The 12,844-nt window shown below is 38.2% G+C and overlaps 1 protein-coding gene across 4 annotated transcripts in view; it reads left to right on the top strand.

Moving 5' to 3' along the window:
• The first annotated feature begins 6,652 nt into the window (after nucleotides 1-6,652).
• sema5a (sema domain, seven thrombospondin repeats (type 1 and type 1-like), transmembrane domain (TM) and short cytoplasmic domain, (semaphorin) 5A) overlaps nucleotides 6,653-12,844 on the top strand; it is a 327,060-nt gene continuing 320,868 nt past the window's right edge. For 2 of the 4 annotated variants that reach the window (XR_009061597.1, XM_057823813.1), the window contains exon 1: nucleotides 6,654-7,084. The gene's annotated coding sequence lies outside the window, so the exon portion shown is untranslated. Of the gene's footprint in view, nucleotides 7,085-12,844 lie in introns of all 4 variants that reach the window. The other 2 variants (XM_057823814.1, XM_057823815.1) reach the window with 2 other exon arrangements.

Raw genomic sequence — 12,844 nt, 5'->3', positions numbered from 1 at the left:
TTGGGGGGGGGGGGGGGGGGGGGGGCTATAAAGAAAGACCAGAAAGGCCTCCAAAACCTAGCCCCAAGAAGAGGGTGAAGTGTCATATGTCATCACATAAAAATGTTTTTTTTTTTTTTTTAATGACACCGTCCCTTGTACTGTACAGTCCCTGACAAAAGTCTTGTAGCCTATCCGTTTTGTAGAAACAATTGCTAATAACATGACTTTGGGGTGTTAGCTTTCATAAGAGCAATTTCTGAAACCAATTGAAAAATTAAAAGTCAGGTTATTAGCAATTGTTTCTACAAAATGGATAAGCGACAAGACTTTTGTCAGGGAAGCTTTTGGAAGATGTAAAAAGGTTGTCCGCCCGATTGCCTGCCTGAGCAGTCCACTATCCGAGAAAGCCAAGGCACCCCTGCCCTGCAAACACGCAAGATGCTAAATGGAGCAATCCAACCATGTGGTTTTGCGAGTGTGAATGGGAATGACTAATGAGGACCTCAATGCCCACAAAAGATATGCTGATTAGGGTCAGATGGCCCTTCTCTGAATAAAAAAGGGATTTGTATCAACTGATCCACCCTTGGTAGTTCTAGTGGTAACCCCCGCTAAATCAAAGATTGGGCCTAATGTAAAAAAATTCAGAACTTCCCCTTTAACATTAGCCTGATTTGCTAGGAGAGGTTTTTTCAAAATTGTTGAAACATCTCACTTCATTCCTTCATGTCAGCAGTGACTCTACACAACATCACATCTAGATTTAGATCTACTGAATTTTCTCTGATTAATCACTCGCACCATCTATGATGTCAGACAGGCCAAAACCTGAGCTGCAGCCCATCATCTGCAGATGATCCACCTGCAGATGACCAACTCGCTTCAGACAATTCAGTAACTGATACTAATCCATCCACTGCACATGGTCCACCTGGATAAGGTAGGTTAGCTTACTCAGATGTGCCGCATGGTCCTAGTCAGAAATGGGTTGGGAAAAGGCAAAGTTGTGAAGACCAACCTGAAAAAGAAAAAAAAAACAAAAAGAAAATTGTAGTTTGCAGCTCTGGTGAGATTGATATCCTTGTCCCACTTGCCCAGTGAAGAGAGTTCTGAAGATTAAAGAAGTGATCCAGGAAATATAGATCTTGCCATGGGTAATTTTGTCATATTATGTTATGATGTTTGATGATATTCAATTATGGTGTAGTAGATCTTGATTTGCGTTCAGATGTTAAAAAAAAATGTATTTAATCGACCAAACCCAAGGATGCTGTTACTATTCTGATGGTGGTGGTGCGTGCACACTTCCCTCTACTTTGACTTTTATTGTTGTAACACTTCCTGTTTTGATATGTAGCATTGGTTCAAACTTGGCAGACTGGGTGTGGCAGACCTGGGAGTGCACCTGTAGCTCATCAGCAATCACCATGGTTTTAAGGGGCAGCCTGGGCAGCAAGCAGGTGCCAGATCATTCTGCCTGTCAACATTGGTAGATCGTCCAACTAAACTTGTAGTTTTTGACTTGTTGTTGAACGCTTGACTAATTCATTCTTTGCCTTCTGGAACCCCACCTAGCCAGGCCTCCTGTCTAAAGGAAGCCACCTGCCACAGCCATTTACTCACTCATCACCCCTGCTAGCTACTAGTGATAGGTCCTGCAACACCAACTCATTGAACTGTGTCGACACAGCCAAGACGCGGCAAATTGTGCTTAAAAAGAAGCGCGTCTGTCAACACTATGCGATGGAGCTGCTGAAACAATCCACATCTCACGGTTCCTTCCTCATTGTCTTCCGGCTGTGGAAAATGGACCAAACGCAGGGAAACGCAAGTTTTTTAGCCATGTGGGACCATTTTGATCTCATCGGAGAATAAGGTATTTCAATCCCAGTTTCACAGATTTTTGACTTGTCATGTTCCCTTCCAAATTAAAATTCATTTTAACAGGGCCGTTCCTGACCAATTTGATGCCCCCCACATTTTCACTATATATATTTAAACTGCTGTCAAACGATTAAAATTTTTAATCGAGTTAATTACAGCTTAAAAATTAATTAATCAGAATTAATCGCAATTCAAACCATCTATAAAATATGCCTTATTTTTCTGTAAATTATTGTTGGAATGAAAAGATAAGACACAAGACTGATATATACATTCAACATACGGTACATAAGTACTGTATTTGTTTATTATAACAATAAATCAACAAGATGGCATTAACATTATTAACATTCTCTTAAAGCGATCCATGGATCGAAAAACTTGTAGTTCTTAAAAGATAAATGTTAGTACAAGTTACAGAAATTTTTATATTAAAACCCCTCTTAATGTTTTCGTTTTATTAAAATTTGTAAAATTTTCAATCAAAAAATAAACTAGGAGCTCGCCATTGTTGATGTCATTAGACCATGCTCGCTTCCCAAACCCATAAAATCATTTGGACCCAAGCGCCAGCCGAGGGCGATAAACAACAAAAAACAAGTAACAAGTAACACGCGGACATTACACTGCTGTCAATTTAATCTGAGCAGGGCATGTGCGTTAATTGCGTCAAATATTTTAACGTGATTAATTTAAAAAATTAATTACCGCCCGTTAACAAGATAATTTTGACAGCCCTAATTTAAACACACTGAAAAAGCACATTATCTCTTTGCAATTTATTATATAAAAAAAGACAACGAACAAGTGCAGAAATGAAAAGGAAAAAGGCTGTAATAACTATTCAAAAGCACCAAAAACACTTCAAAAACAAATGCATTAAATGAATTACAATTGTTATTACAATATGATTAACACCCACCCACAAAAACCTATATAAAGACACACAGAACACTTTAAAATGAAACTTTTTTTTTTTTTTTCCCCCCTTGACCTATAACCTTACTCAGCTTGTCTTTACTGATGCAAAAGCATCTATTGCACTTTAATATGACGGTTGTTTTGGAAGGTGCACTTCTTTCCTGGACTTTGTGGGCTTGGACTTGGTGCTAATGTGGATAAGTTCGCTGTAAAAGATGGCCCAGGATGTACAGAGGTAGAAGGAAAATATTTCAGAAGAGCATCTACAAAGAGAAGAAAGTGGAATGTTACATTATATTAGTCAAATAGCTGTTGATTGTGAAACCAGCATGACATAACCATAATAGCGCCTAAATTCTTGCAGCCTACTGTACCGGTCTATTGGATCCGGCCACTATCTTTAATGGGCGTAGTTAAAAGAAAATAAATTCTTGAAGCACGGCAACTACACAGGACTATCTAGCAATAATGAATTAAATAATAAATAATAGCAAAAAAAAAAAAAATACATTGAATGTTTTTACATGAACTTGATCGCCATTTTAGTGAATTAATGACACATTTAATAACAAATGTTTGCATCCGTGGCACTTTTAATCCCCCATACCACAGAACTTTGAAATTATTAATTGCATATTCAATGGTGTATTTATTTAATTAACCTTGGCACTTTTAGGCAAGGCAAATTTATTTGAAAAGCACAATTTAACACAAGGTAAAAGTGGTTCACATCACATGAAAATAAGCAAGACAATTTTAGTCTCCCATACACTTTGTCCAAATTTCTCTAAAATTGGAGGGGGGGGGGGGGGGGTAAAATTAACTGAAACTAATCCACAGCTGGCTGAATACTGAAAATATTTCTAAAACAACAGCCTGGCTAATGATACAGTACAATTTAGCTTTAGCACTAAGTCATATGAACTCTATGTAAATAACCGCTAGCTTGCAGTTGAGCTAAGTCTACGTGCTTATGCTGTTGAAAAAAATCATCACAATAAACCTCTGTTTTTCTTCACGTCTTTGCTCTCTTCTTTTTCTTCTGACTCGGAGGGCTTTTGTCTTTTCATGAAGTTGACTTGTCACCGTAACGTCGCTCAATTGCGGAGGCTAAAAATAGCACCTTCAGGTAGCTAGCTGGTCTGCTGGGTGGTGAGTGAGACTAGGGTCTGTGGTGAAATTATCGCATCACAGGAATAAGTGAAAAGGGCAGAAGGCACACTAGAAAAATAATTTCATTATTATTAAAGACGTATTATGAACGGTTTTCTTGTTCTTTTGTTTTATTGTATATTTTTTTTTAATACTGCCATTATCAAATATTTGAATATTTTTCTTGATGCCCTTTGGGACGCTGGTGCGCCCTTAGGTGGTTGCTTAGCTCGCCTTATGGGCGGCATGTGTCTGCATTTTAAGCCAACTTTAATTTTATTATTCACATTATTTTTTTTGCAGGTGAAATGTCGCATTTGTACTTTCGACCTGTCATACACAAACAGTAGCCACCTCCTCAATGCTGATGCATTATTGGGCCAAGCATGAGAATCTGATACACCCAGGATAAACACACACATGCAGGCATATAGTCATTCCTTCACTTTCCCACAGTAGCTTTGTTGATAATTTATTAGAAATTGGTAATTAACTCATTCACTCCCAGCCATTTTCACCGGAGCAACTCTCTTCGCTCCCGGCCATTTTACTGGATTTTGACTGATTTTGCAAGGCCCACAGAAAATTCGGTTCTATTGCTATATAAACATGGAACCCTCCAAAAGAAAGATTACTCTTCTTTCAGCAGGAAAAAAAACTTAGTTCTTATCTTTTTCCATTCTTTAGAAATCAGCATTAGAAAATGGCTTAGTTTGAGCAATTTTCCAATTTCTGATGAAGAAAAGAGAAATTAAGCTTTTTGTAAAAGCATATGTTTCAAACATAACTTTGACTTTAACAGTTATTTTTTGCTTTTGTGACATCCCAAACATCTGAATATTTTCCTTCTACAAAATAACATAAACAACAAGACAAATGGAGCTTTTGATAGCAAAGTAACAATTTATTTAAACGTAACTAAAATATTGAACTGAGAGATGACGCTGATGTGGCCGCGGCTGTATCGGCAGACGGGGTATAATTTTTCCCTCATCACCGCCTATCCTTGTCTCATCAAGATAAAGAAAGAATGAATGGGGCCATGTACCGAGAGATTTTGAGTGAACATCTCCTTCCATCAGCAAGGGCATTGAAGATGAGACGTGGCTGGGTCTTTCAGCATGACCATGATCCCAAACACACAGCCAGGGCAACAAAGGAGTGGCTTTGTAAGAAGCATTTCAAGGTCCTGGAGTGGCCTAGCCAGTCTCCAGATCTCAACCCCATAGAAAATCTGTGGAGGGAGTTGAAAGTCCGTGTTGGCCAACGACAACCCCAAAACATCATTGCTGTAGAGGAGATCTGCATGGAGGAATGGGCCAAAATACCAGCAACAGTGTGTGAAAAGCTTGTGAAGAGTTACAGAAAACATTTGGCCTCAGTTATTGTCAACAAAGTAACAAACAATAACAAAGTATTGAGATGAACATTTGGTATTGACTAAATACTTATTTTCCACCATGATTTGCAAATAAATTCTTTAAAAATCAAACAATGTGATTATCTGTTTTTTTCCACATTCTGTCTCTCATGGTTGAGGTTAACCCATGTTGACAATTACAGGCCTCTCTAATATTTTCAAGTGGGAGAACTTGCACAATTGGTGGTTGACGAAATACTTATTTGCCCCACTGTTTGCTCGGTTAGTAGCTTAGCCCGTGCTCGTAAATACAGGTATTCCAGTTGTGTGTGTGTGTGTGGTGTGTGTGTAGTGGTGTTGGGAGGGATTAAGCTTAGGTTTGAGAAAAATTACGTCATTATCCATCTTTTCTCTTCTGTCCTCGGGTAGTTTTGGCTAAGTAAAGCAAATAAGTCTCTGAAATGCTAGTCACATGTTCGGTTTGAACATTTTTTACCCATCACAGAATTATTTTTTTGCTCATTTAATTTGTTGTTTTATTGCTTTACGTTTACTTTCCCAGGGAAATGTCTATAAATTTGAAATATATCCTGTATAGAAAAAAATTACATGCAATGACATATTTCGGCCACTCGAGACAATGAGGCACAGGTGGGTGACACAAGAGGCAGTAGATTGGTCAACACACAAGGAGCAAACCACAAAAGGTGAAATCAATGTGATATAACATGACAAGACACACGAGGGCACAAACCTGACAACTCAAGGCATGACGCTTTTGCTTTTATGATTTTTCTTTTAAGGTAAAAAAAAAAAAAATTTTACCCCTTTTAATTTTTCTAGTCTGTTTGCACTTTAGATGGGGCAGGGTAAGCCAACTTTTTTTTTTTTTTTTTTTTTTTTTTAACTAGTTATATTTTCAATAATATTCATCCTGAGTACGTTTTGATCATTTCCATTGCTTGGAAACATCCTAACTGAATGGGAAATATGTAAATTGTTGTTGTTTTAGCTTGCTTGGAGAACAAATGTAAAAAAAAAAAAAAAAAAAAAAAAAACTCTCACATTGCTCCATTCTTCCCAACATAATTTTCTGATTAGGCTTTTAACTTTTTATAGCATTTGTTTTTGAAACTTTGAAGCTACCCTGTGGTAAGCAGGATGGATGTTCAGGCTTAATTTAACAAAATATTGTGGTTGTACTCAGCGTGAGATGCATGACAACCATAATACGGAACATATTTTCACTCTCCACCTATCTCACCACTAGTTGCTTCTGTGGCTCTATCCATATTATCTTCCTTCTTTGTCCACCTGCAGGACAGCTGTGCGCCTCTGCCACGTCTCTCTCTTCTGACGCTGTTGAAGACGCGCCAAGAGAAAGAAGCGCATCGTCCACCCACACTGATGCGCGCTCTCTTCTCCCGAGCTGTACTGGGCTAAAGTTGTCTTTCCTCTCCTTCCCGTCGATTTGGGTCTTACACACCCCCACTCCTCCCCTTTCTCTTCCCGAGGGGAGGCACATTGTCTGTGGCGCAGTGTCCGATTTCAAGCCACGCCGTGCGGTGCGCACTCCTGCGTGGGTCAGAAATAGAAGCAAGTGGTCCGGGAGGAGGTTCTGCTCAGAGACACTTTTGGCTTAAGCTTAGCTGTCCCGGGCTCCGACGCCGAACAAACTGAGGATATATGCAGATTGATCCTTCTTGTTTTTCACTGCTTTTCTCCACGGACAAGACACGCTGCGTGGATCTCAACTAAATGACTGCGAGTTGACCACCTCACCAGGTAAGATGACTTCCTAATGTTTAATCATCATCTGCTCTTAAATCGGATGAATGGAGATATCACAGCTGGAATTCATTTCCGAAATATTCTTATCAGTTTATTTTGTGTTCTTATTTTAAACATGCATGTGATTGATCTCTATCTACTAAACCATTGATTTCTGCAAAACCCAACATTCAATGTTTTCATTCGTGTTACAAATGACTAAACAGCCACCCAGTGATTTCTAAAGTCCGTTTTTTAGAAGTTTTAAAAAGACCCTTTACCACCTGTGACCGCTTGGTGGCGCTGGTAGAGTGCAGCCTCCACCAGCATCTTTGACATATTCAACAAATAGCGTTTGGCTTCTGTGCCTTCATTTTAATATCTTATGACAGTAAGGTCATAAGAAATTGGAATGAGAACGAGACGTGAGTACTAATTGATATGTCATGGAAAAGTACACATCGTGGTTTAAACAGTGTTGTGGAGTAGTTTCACTTGAAGTATTCATGTCAAATTGTTCAAATCTGTTATGTTGTTTGTTTTGTTGTCACCCAATTAGAATAGTATGCAGCCTTTTAAGAAGCATGTATATTGGATGACATTTGAAGGATTACCTACCTTCTTCCCTCAACTTTTATCACTTGCATTTTGATAGACGGGGAACTATATGAGAATGACTTCATGAAGCCACATCTGTCAGACAGTGGTGGATGAAGTAATAAATCTGTAGATTCATGAGCACAAAATTACTTAAGTACAGGGATACGAGAAAAAAGACTCAAGTAATAGTGCAAAAGTACTTTCAAATTGCTTAAAAAATGCTTTAAAATTTACCTTACAAGTAAGAAGTGAAGGTATTTTGTTCCGATGCAATAATGAAATATATATATGGCGGAAAACACAGACAAGACTGAAAAAGCAGTTTCTGCTCTTGCAACACTCTATAAAATAAACTGCTGTATTTTAAGCCAAAACAACTGTTGTGTTTGATTAAACAATGTCTATATGCTGCCATAGCAGATTCATGGCATATTAAGCCACCAAACTATTTTTAATTTGTCAGTTTTACCCTGAAAACCCCCGTTTACAGATGTCGCGCAGCCGTTTTTGTTTCAACCCAGCCATAAAACCAAGTTAATTATATTTATTATTCAAAATGTTTTTTTTTTTTTTTTTAGCTTAGAATCATTAATTGATGTCTAATATTTAGTTTTTAAAAAATCGACTCTAAAAAATTATTCACTTGCATATTTCAAACATTTAAACAAATTACGTCACAATGAAAAAAATGGTGTGTGTAAAAACGTCAGGGATAGCTACCTCATAACGATCACTTAATTGTATTTATTTATTTATTTATTTATTTTTTTGTTACTGTCGCATTTTCGCACACATATATGGCGGAAAACACTCAGTTGACTTGAAGTTCCGCTCTGAGACCCCCAATTTGGCCAAATTTCAAAATTGTCCTATATGCATGTGTGATACATTATTGGAAAGCTTAAAATCTCAATTTTCTGGAGAAAAAGGTTTGAACAGAAGGGCATTTTTTAAAAAAAAAGTATATATATATTTTTTTAAACAGCAAAACCCTATCCGGAGGTGAGAGCACGCAAGAGCAGAATGAAAGACGCCATGATTTTAACGCGATATTACTCGTACTTACCTTGTTTTTATCCAACAACTCCATGTAGCATGTATAACAGAGTGTCAACATACAGCTCTGAATGGCCACAGCTGGATTTTTGGGGGGATTTTACGGGTGAAACATGGTAATATAACGAGGGTCGAGATGCAGAAATCGCAGACATCAAGGAGTGGTCGAGATTTTCATTTTCATATATTTACCCTTTTAAATGTTTTTTTTCCAATTTTTCTTTGTTCGGATCAATTATGTATCATCTAATATCAGGGAAAATGCAACAGTAACAAAAAAAAAACAAACAAACAAACAATTAAGCGATAGTTATGAGGTAGATATCTGTGACTTACTTACAGACACCATTTTTTTCATTGTGACGTCATTTGTTTAAAAGTTTAAAATATACGAGTGAATAATTTTTTAAAGTCGTTTTCTTTTTTTAACCTAAATATTAGACATCAATTAATGATTCTAAGCTAAAAATTAGACATTTCGAATAATAAATAAGATTACTTACCTTCTTATGGCTAGGTTGAAACAAAAGCAGTTGCGCGACATCGGTAAACGGGGGTTTCCAGGGTAAAACGGACAGATTAGAAATACTTTGGGGCCTTATTATGCCATAAATCTGCTATGGCAGCATATAGACATATTGTTGTATCAAACATAAGTTCTTTTGGCTTAAAATACAGCAGTTTTTAAAGCGGGGTGCAAGAGCAGAAACTGCTGTTTCAGTCTTGTCTGGGTTTTCCGCCATATATAAGAGATCGACCAATATCAGTTTTTTCAAGCCCGATACAGATTATTATTAGAGGGGACGATAACTGTTTTTGGAGTCGATATTCATTTGCCGTAAAAGTGTAAAAATTGTGGTCAGAAAAATGAATGCAAACACTTCATTGAAATGCTTAAAGAAATTGTTCGGATATTTTAGGTTTGCCCTCCAAACGGGCGCCAGGCACACTGTAAAAAAAAAAAAAAACAACCAATAGAATTTACCCAGTAAAATTGAGGTAAAAATTTACTTTCAGTTTGACAGTGTAAGATTTAACCAATTTTACTCAAATAATTTGGGTAAGGTTTACTTAAACTTTTGAAACGGATTATATCACTTATTAAGTATTATTTACTCATTATTGTAGCATATTGTATATTTTACTGAATGTTTTTAATAAATATTAAAATATCACCTTAATGATAACTTTTGTAGATAAGGTTTGTTTTACCCTAAAACCTAGTCATTGCACACAAGAGAAACATTTGATAACTTTTTTTTTTTTTTTTTTTTTTTTTTTACAATTTGCTCATTAAACATTTAAAAATAAATGTCGGCCCAATATACAGTATATTGCATGCAAATTTTTTTTCGTCATAGTATGAAGTCAAGTACAGTAGTTTTAACTAATGAATGAAGAATATGAAGGCATCAGTCCAAAATAAGTAATATGCGAACAACATGAGTTTAAGAACAGTTTTAACTGAACAGTGAACATGAGTGCATCAAGCATCTTTAAGTTTGAGATACAAATAAGGCAAAAATGCTGTACCATACATGATTGAACCCCACAGGAGTGCTATGTTGTTTCATGATAAACTACAGTGCAAAATAGTTTCATGAAATTAGTGTGGTGATTTTAAGAAACAAATGTAAATGTAATACAGTATTAGCAGCAGAAGAGACTTCCGAGAGAAGTGCTCACCAACTCCAGTCCTCGAGGGGAGTCCGCTTTCTACGATTCCCTCCTCCAACACACGTGAATCAAATAATAAGAATCATTTTTAGGCAATTGGATAGCTTGCTGATGAGTAGTTCCTTAATACATATAGACGAATCGAAGTTGTGGTGGGCTCTAGTGGTTGCCGCCATTACTGGGTTTACATGCCTTAATAGCAGCCCAGCGTCATTTACAGTTGTGGTCAAAAGTTTTCATACACTTGTGAAGAACATGATGTCATGGCTCTCTTGAGTTTCCAGTTATTTCTACAACTCTGATTTTTCTCTGATAGTGATAGAGTGATGGCTTTCTGACATGGACTTGTTTCTTCAGCATTGTCCACAAGTTCTCAATGGGGTTTAAGTCAGGACTTTGGGAAGGCCATTCGAAAACCTTAATTCTAGCCTGATTTAGCCATTCCATTACCACTTTTGATGTGTGTTTGGGGTCATTGTCCTGTTGGAACACCCAACTGCGCCCAAAACCCAATCTTCGGGCTGATGACGTTAGGTTATCTTGAAGAATTTGAAGGTAATCCTCCTCCTTCATTATCCCATTTACTCTCTGTAAACCACCAGTTCCATTGGCAGCAAAACAGCCCCACAGCATAATACTACCACCACCGTGCTTGACGGTCGGTAGGCATGGTGTACTTGGGGTTCAAGGCCTCACCTTTTCTCCTCCAAACATATTGCTGAGCATTGTGGCCAAACAGCTCGATTTTTGTTTCGTCTGACCACAGAACTTTCCTCCAGAAGGTCTTATCTTTGTCCATGTGATCAGCAGCAAACTTCAGTCGAGCCTTAAGGTGCCGCTTTTGGAGCAAGGGCTTCCTTCTTGCACGGCAGCCTCTCAGTCCATGGAGATGCAAAACACGCTTGACTGTGGACACTGACACCTGTGTTCCAGCAGCTTCTCATTCTTGGCAGATCTACTTTTTGGTGATTCTCGGTTGAATCTTCACCCTCCTGACCAATTTTCTTTCAGCAGCAGGTGACCGCTTGCGTTTTCTTCCTGATCGTGGCAGTGACAAAACAGTGCCATGCACTTTATACTTACAAATAACTGTTTGCACTGTTGCTCTTGAGACCTGCAGCTGCTTTGAAATGGCTCCAAGTGACTTTCCTGACTTGTTCAAGTCAATGATTCGCCTTTTCAGATCCATGTATGTATATATTTGACCCAGCAGATTTGATCACTTTTTCTGTTAACCCATAATAAAGTCATAAAAGAACCAAACTTCATGAATGTTTTTTGTGACAAAGAAGTATCTGTTCCAATCACTCTATTGGAGAAAAATCAGAGTTGTAGAAATAACTGGAAACTCAAGAGAGCCATGACATTGTTCTTCACAAGTGTATTTAAACTTTTGACCACAAATGTAACTCATTCACTCCCGGCCATTTTCACCGGAGCAAGGCCATTCGCTCCTGGCCGTTTTACTGGATTTTGACTAATTTTGCAAGGCGCACAGAAAATTCTGTTCTATTGCTATATAAACATGGAACCCACCAAAAGAAAGATTACTCTCTCCTGTCAGCAGGAAAAAAAGTTAGTTCATATCTTTTTCCATTCTTTAGAAATCAGCATTAGAATATAGCTTAGTTTGAGCAATTTTACAATTTCTGATGAAAAAAGAGAAATTGGGCTTTTTGTAAAAGCTATACATTTCAAACATAACTTTAACGCAGCTATTTTTTGCTTTTGTGACATCCTAAACATCTGAATGTTTCCCTTCTACAAAATAACATAAACAACAAGACAAATAGAGCTTTTGATAGCAAAGTAACAATTTATTTACACATAACTAAACTAATGAACTGAGAGATGACGCTGTTGTGGCCGCGACAGCCGGGGTAAACTTTTCCCTCATCGCCGCCTGTCTCATCAAGATGGATTTTTTTTTGGTCTTTCTTTTGTGGTTACCACTGCCTCGTGTGGGGCATGTGTTGTTCCTGGGGGGGGGACTGGTTTGGCTGTGCACGTTTCCGGCTGAGTCGCGTGACACTGGAGGGTGCGGAGGTCGCGAGCGGCCGAGCATGGCGGCGCAGGCTCTGCTCGGCGAGCAGCACGGACTCGAAAGCATTGTCCGCTGCACCGGTGGTCCTAATTGTTCTTCTCGGTCGACCAGCGCCTGGCATCCCGGGCGTCCTGCCAGTTGTTTTGCTTGGTCTTCTGCCGCATGGACGTCCATTCGGTCATCTTCTGGCCGTGCGGCTTTTTCGTTCGTTCTGTTGAATTGGGTTGAGGGTCTTACCAAATGCGCTACTGCCCTGCAGTGGTCAGTTTTATTGCTTTAAAATGGATTTTCAGCATTGTGCTTTGGAGCTTTCTCTTGTGGAAAAAAATGTAAAAGACGTATAAATACGTCTTTGGGACACTGAAACAATTAAAAATAGAACGTATTTATATGGTTTG

Source organism: Corythoichthys intestinalis, chromosome 20 (genome assembly GCF_030265065.1).
Source record: "Corythoichthys intestinalis isolate RoL2023-P3 chromosome 20, ASM3026506v1, whole genome shotgun sequence".
Classification (NCBI taxonomy): domain Eukaryota; kingdom Metazoa; phylum Chordata; class Actinopteri; order Syngnathiformes; family Syngnathidae; genus Corythoichthys; species Corythoichthys intestinalis.
This window is presented reverse-complemented; position numbering and strand designations above follow the sequence as displayed.